Here is a 7,283-nt window from a genome sequence, read left to right on the forward strand (position 1 = left end):
ACATCGATCTGACCCCACTAACGATCAGAAAATCAAACGAATATTCTAGAACTAAAATCTATACGTGTATGGCCAGCTTAGGTTTTCTCTTTTTCTTGCAATACATTGAATTTGATCGATAACGATTAGATTGCAAGTTCTCTGCACAAGCAGCAGCCGATCATTCACCAGCAGTGATCACCGATGAGATACATCATGGATACAGAGCGACTCCAACATTAATAGAGATCGCACAGATCAGTACGGGGCCGGCTCTCCTACCTGTGCAGTGTGCGCTCCGCCGATCTCTCCGGGGAATCACCGATCGCCCGGGATCAGCTCTCTCAGCTGTCTGTTTAGCGCCACTCATGCCGCTCTAGCCTTCACTCCGCCCATTCGCTCCTTCTCCCCGCCCACTCCCGCATTCTAGAACAGCGGCGTTACAGCCGGGCCACGCCCCCCACCATTCAGAAGACAATTGAAACATAGTAACAGTTTTCTCTGGTTGTCATGGTGATAGAAGTTTTGTCAGAAAGAATCTCTTCCTCCAGGTGTGATAGAGATCTCACAGGTCTTGTCAGCTACCATTATATGTGCTGTCCTGCAGTAACATGTATATTCAAGTGTTACTAAACCCCAGACCCCGCATTCACCGTATCCGATCTCCCCGTACCCCTCACTCACCGCATCCGCTCTCCCCGGACCCCGCACTCACCGCATCCGCTCTCCCCGGACCCCGCACTCACCGCATCCGCTCTCCCCGGACCCCGCACTCACCGCATCCGCTCTCCCCGGACCCCGCACTCACCGCATCCGCTCTCCCCGGACCCCGCACTCACCGCATCCGCTCTCCCCGGACCCCGCACTCACCGCATCCGCTCTCCCCGGACCCCGCACTCACCGCATCCGATCTCCCCGGACCCCGCACTCACCGTATCCGAACTCCCAGGACCCCGCACTCACCGCATCCGATCTCCCCGGACCCCGCACTCACCGCATCCGATCTCCCCGGACCCCGCACTCACGGCATCCGATCTCCCCGGACCCCGCACTCACCGCATCCGCTCTCCCCGGACCCCGCACTCACCGCATCCGATCTCCCCGGACCCCGCACTCACCGTATCCGATCTCCCAGGACCCCGCACTCACCGCATCCGATCTCCCCGGACCCCGCACTCACCGCATCCGATCTCCCCGGACCCCGCACTCACCGCATCCGATCTCCCCGGACCCCGCACTCACCGCATCCGCTCTCCCCGGACCCCGCACTCACCGTATCCGCTCTCCCCGGACCCCGCACTCACCGTATCCGCTCTCCCAGGACCCCGCACTCACCGTATCCGATCTCCCCGGACCCCGCACTCACCGTATCCGCTCTCCCCGGACCCCGCACTCACCGCATCCGATCTCCCCGGACCCCGCACTCACAGTATCCGATCTCCCCGGACCCCGCACTCACCGTATCCGATCTCCCCGGACCCCGCACTCACCGTATCCGCTCTCCCCGGACCACGCACTCACCGCATCCGATCTCCCCGGACCCCGCACTCACCGTATCCGCTCTCCCAGGACCCCGCACTCACCGTATCCGATCTCCCCGGACCCCGCACTCACCGTATCCGCTCTCCCCGGACCCCGCACTCACCGCATCCGATCTCCCAGGACCCCGCACTCACCGTATCCGCTCTCCCCGGACCCCGCACTCACCGTATCCGATCTCCCCGGACCCCGCACTCACTGTATCCGATCTCCCCGGACCCCGCACTCACTGTATCCGCTCTCCCCGGACCCCGCACTCACTGTATCCGATCTCCCCGGACCCCGCATTCAGTATATCCGGTCTCCCCAAACCCCGCATTCAGTATATCCGGTCTCCCCGGACCCCGCATCCACTATATCCGGTCTCCCCGGACCCTGCATTCACTATATTCAGTCTCCCTGGACCCTTCATCCACTATATCTGGTCCCCCCGGACCCCGCATTCACTATATCCATTCTCCCATGACCCCAAATTCACTATATCCGGTCCCCCCGGACCCTGCACTTACTATATCCGGTCCCCACAGATCCTGCACTCACTATATCCCGTCTCCCCGGACCCTGCATTCACTATATCCGAACTCACAGGACACTGAACTCACTATATCTCGTTCTCCCCGGACCCTGCATTACCTATATCCGGTCTACCAGGACCCTTCATTCACTATATCCGGTCTACCAGGACCCTGCATTCACTATATCCGGTCTACCAGGACCCTGCATACACTATATCCGGTCTACCAGGACCCTGCATACACTATATCCGGTCTACCAGGACCCTGCATTCACTACATCCGGTCTACCAGGACTCTGCATTCACTACATCCGGTCTACCAGGACTCTGCAATAGGAAGAAGGGTCAGCCGCACACCGGAGGATAGATGAATATAGTGTGTACTTATTGATCCATAGGACACACAAAACACCAGGACATGAATACAGGACCTGTTAATGCGTTTCACGCGATCTCCTGCTTAATCATACACACCAAGGCTCCATTCACACTATGGAGGTGCGACCATGCGTACATGCATTTCCGCATGTTTCTGCATGTTGTGTCTAGGACAGCTCATTGATTTCTATGGGCTGCTCTATGCAGTGCTGGATTTTTAAGGGGCAAATGGGTCAACTGCCCTGGGCCCTCTGACAGAGGGAGCTCCCCCGCAATACAAAAATAATATAAGACAACAAAAAAGTTGGCAATGATTATGATCTTGTTGCTGAACCTTCTGCAAGGCTAGGTTCACACCTATGCAGGTTGCATTTGAGGCGTTTTTGCATTGCGTTTTGCATTGTGTTTTGCACTCTTGCACCTGTGGTTTTGCTGCATTTTTTATGTGTTTTGCATTTTTTTTTTTATTTGTCTTGTTGCTAGGCAGATTTAAAATGCAAAACACATCAAAAACATGGCAAAACGCATCAAATACGCAGTAAAAACGCAATACATGCTTTTCTGCAGCATTTACATTGAAGTCTATAGAACCAAAAATGCAACTTTTTGCGTTCAAAAAAGTCCCTGACTCTTTCCAAAAAATGCACTGGGTGAAAACGCGGAGATGTGAACGTGTCCCATAGGAAATCAAGGTAAATGGACTGCACTGTACTGTGTTTTTTCAAAATGCTGCAGAAAACGCTTAGGTGTGAACCTATGGTAAGAAAATTTTATAAAAACAATTGGAAAAGAAAAACAACAAAAAACTAATTAAAAAATAATAATAAAATAACTTGCAATATATGATCATAAAGAACTTTAATACGTTCTTTTATTAAATGACCTTTTATTACATTTCTTTTATTAAAGTGTTACTAAGCCCACAACAGTAAAATCAGTCTGTATATGCAGTAAAGCATGTTTGTTATACTAAGTGTGGACCCTAAGGAGGTAATCCTCTACATTGTGTATAACATTCTCAGTTTGGTGTGTATTGCTAGAGAGGTTTTTTTTTTTCTCTTAGGAAAACCGCTAAAAAACACAAACGTGGAAAAATGCGGCTATATGCCACTGCAAAAATGCTAAACAAATTTTGCATTTTTAACGTGACTTTACACAGCTAGCGCTACCAGCGTTCTTAAAAGGCCCCATGTGCATGGAGTCCTAAAGGGTAACTCCAATTTTGTTGGAAATAAAATAGTAAATAAGATTAATATAGTGCATACAATTACTACACAAGTCCTATTGTAATTGAATGTTATTAAAAATTACCTTTCTTTTTCAATCTGCAGCACTGAACGTTTCTGTAAACTGTAATGCAATATGGCTGCCTGGAGGTGTTCTGTACACTGATGGCACTGGTAGACAAGTCCATCGCCTCGAAAGACACTTAAAGGGTTACTAAACCCACAACCGCAAAATCAGTCTGTATATGTAGTAAAGCATGCTTGATATACTCAATGTGGAACTTAAGGGGTTATTCCTCTGCATTGTCTAAAAAGGCTGTTTCATCCTGACTTCTCTGATCCTCCCCTTCTTCCAGTATCCAAACTTGTATCACCTGATAAGACATATGTGTGGGTCAATCTGCACATGCTCAGTTTGCTAGAGAGTTTTTTTTCTTGGGGGAGTGCATGTGATCAGCACTGGGCCAATCTGCACTGTCCAGACAGAGGTCAGGGGTTCTGCATCCTCCTAGAGCAGAATTAAAATTCCTCCTATAAACTTTAACCAGTACTCTGCTGGACACTGATAGAAGACTGCTCTAACTGCTGATGAGAAAAGGGAATTAGCAGTTTATATTTACTAAAATAATTGCACTTCCATGTTCTGTGTACTGTGGGAGAGCAGATATAGTGGATGCAGGGTCCTGGGATTAGTAACATATAATACTTTCTCCTATTAACCTCCTTAGCGGTATTCCCGAGTGTAGCTCGGGGTAAAATGTCAGTACCAAAAGCGGTAACCCCGAGCTACACTCGGGCTTACCATGCGGCGCTGCATAGGGAGTCCCTGCAGAGCTTACCTTGTCCTGCGCTCCCGCGATGTGTCCCCTGCAGCGTCCCCGGCCATCTCCTCCGGCTGATGCCGGCATCCGGCTTCTGTGTTCCGGTCCCTGTGACGTCGGGACGTACGGGCGCCGCTGGCGGCGGGAAATTTGAAAATTTAAAAAAATTTCATTTTTTTTTTAAAAAAAATTTTTCATAGTAAAACATTGCTGTTTCAACCCATTTCACATACATTTTGTCCCGAGTGCTTTGTCCTGTGCCCTGCCTGCATTTTGTCTGTTCTTTCTTTTTTTTTTTTATAATTTAAATATTTATTCATTTTTCATTTAAAAAACAATACATATTTCCATATATTGAAAATATATTATTACAATTTCTCATAAATCATTGGTTTCGTATCATTTTCATTTTCTCCCCATAGCTCCCTTAACCCATTACCCACCCACCTCCCACCCCGCTACTATATACCCCTGACATCTGACTGATTGGCTTGTATCTCATATTCTCTGGAGACCTAGGTTTGAGAACCGAAGAGAAAGACTAAGAAAGAAAGAGATGCTAATTACTATATTCTCTCCCTTTTCCTAATCCTTTCCCCACCTCTTTTCTCTTCGTTTCTTCTTATCCTCTCTTTCCCTTTTCTTTATGCTTACTTACTCAGTACCTTTCTTTACCTTTACTTTGAACTCCTCCCATTTCTCCCATTTCGCATGATACATCACCATCCTATCTTCCTGTAGATAATAGAGTTTCTCCAATCTAGCAATCTGATCTACTCTATTCATCCAATCTTCTTCACTCGGTGCCTCAACCTTACGCCAAAACCTAGGAATCAGACTTTTTGCTGCGTTTAGGTAGCCCAGTATGCCCAGTTCTTTATATTTATTTCCAGATATCATTGAGTTATGGAAAAGACAGATTTCAGGATCCAATCCTATCTCCACTCCAGTGAGAATTTTGATTTGGTTTGTAACTTTTTCCCAGTATGTGTGTATTTTTGGACATTCCCACCAAATGTGATACATCGTGCCCAACCCTCCACATCCTCGCCAACACCAGGGTTGCTTCTCCTCACTCATCTTGTGCTCTATCACCGGTGTGACATACCACCTTGTCAAACATTTAAAATTCATTTCCACTTCACGCATACTAATATTTTCATGTACCATTCTATATATTTTCCTCTGTGTGTGTTCTTCCCACTCCACTCCTAAATCCTTTTCCCATTTTTCTATATACTTTAATTTAAACTTACTATCTAAATCCGTGAGAGCTTTATATGCTTTGGCAGTGCTGTGTTTCCCATCACCTCTATCTTCTAAATATTTCTCGAGTTCATTCCATTCTTTCCTAGTTCTAAGGGGCTTCGTTAATTTCTCCACAAATTGTTTTAATTGATTATATCTCCATTTATCTATCCCAGTGAAAATCCTTCCCTCTTCCTTTTTCAAATCCTCCAGTGTTCTTAAGTTTACCCCCTCCATTACATCTCTCAACTGAGCGTCTTCCTTCATAATCCATCTACCTGAGATTTCCTCTTTACCTGGGGGAAAAAAGTCTGAATTTCTTAGTGACATTAATAATGAATTACAATCCCATTTCCTCTGTTTGTGCATTTTATCCCATTCTCTTATTACAATCCTCGTGTATACACTCGTGCTCTCCTCTAATTCTCTAAATTGTGGTGGCACCCATACGCTCCTACCCAAATCCTTTCTACTAAGTGTATTTTCTATTGTGACCCAATGTTTACTCTTTAAGTTGTGTGTCCAGTCAAAAATTCTCGCTAGGATGGCTGCCCTGTGGTATCTTTTGAAATCCGGGACTCCCAACCCTCCTTTTCCTTTATTTCTGCTTAGCACTTCATATGATATCCTAGGTTTTTTATTTTTCCATATATATTTAGTAACCATTCGCTTGATTGTCCTAAAATACACCCCTGGAAGATTAATGGGAATCATCTGGAATTTATACAGTATCTTAGGGAGAATTACCATTTTTATCAGATTAATACGGCCCAGCCAGGAGGGATTTCCTCCACCCATTTTCCTCAATTCCTCTCTGATTTCATTTAACATTGGGATATAATTAGCTTTATAGAGATTCTTCTGTGAGGGAGTGAGTTTTACTCCCAGGTACTTTATTTCTCTATTTTTCCATATAAAGGGAAACTCTCTCTGTATATTTTCTTTTTCACTTTTTGGAAGATTTATATTTAATATCTCTGTTTTGCTCGGGTTAATTTTTAAATTTGACATTTCCCCATATTCCTTCAGTGTTTTCATTAAGTTAGGAAGTGTTATCCTTGGGTTTCCAACATAGAATAATAAATCGTCCGCAAATGCGGCTATCTTATGTTCTATCTTTCCAACATTTATTCCCTTTATATCTATATTTTTCCTAATTGTTGATAACAGGGGTTCCAGTGATAAAACAAACAACAGTGGGGACAGTGGGCATCCCTGTCTGGTTCCATTTGACATTGGAAAGGTCTCTGATCTCTCTCCGTTTACCATTACCATCGCAGACGGTCCTTCATACAATCTTCCAATCCACTTTCTCATCCTACTACCCAGTCCCAGGACCTCCAGTGTATCCATCATAAAACTCCAGTTAACCCTATCGAACGCCTTCTCCGCATCTATCGAGAGCAGCACTACTGGATTTTTTTCCATTTTACTCTTCTGTATAAGCATCAGGGACCTCAACCCATTATCTCGACCCTCTCTTCCTCTAACAAAGCCTACCTGGTCTCCATGAATCCAATCTGGCATCAGATCCCTTAACCTATTCGCCAATACTTTTGCATACAGCTTCGTATCTAC

General features: G+C 46.0%; 1 protein-coding gene across 1 annotated transcript in view; it reads right to left on the bottom strand.

The window, feature by feature from the left end:
* The window catches only part of DEUP1 (deuterosome assembly protein 1), a 99,718-nt gene extending 99,356 nt beyond the window's left edge, over positions 1-362 (bottom strand). Inside the window, exon 1 of the mRNA XM_089656493.1 lies at positions 262-362. The gene's annotated coding sequence lies outside the window, so the exon portion shown is untranslated. The remainder of the gene's footprint in view (positions 1-261) is intronic.
* Positions 363-7,283: the final 6,921 nt, after the last annotated feature.

Source organism: Staurois parvus, unplaced genomic scaffold (assembly GCF_062004578.1).
Source record: "Staurois parvus isolate SC_StPar_1 unplaced genomic scaffold, SC_StPar_1.0 ptg000027l, whole genome shotgun sequence".
Lineage (NCBI taxonomy): Eukaryota > Metazoa > Chordata > Amphibia > Anura > Ranidae > Staurois > Staurois parvus.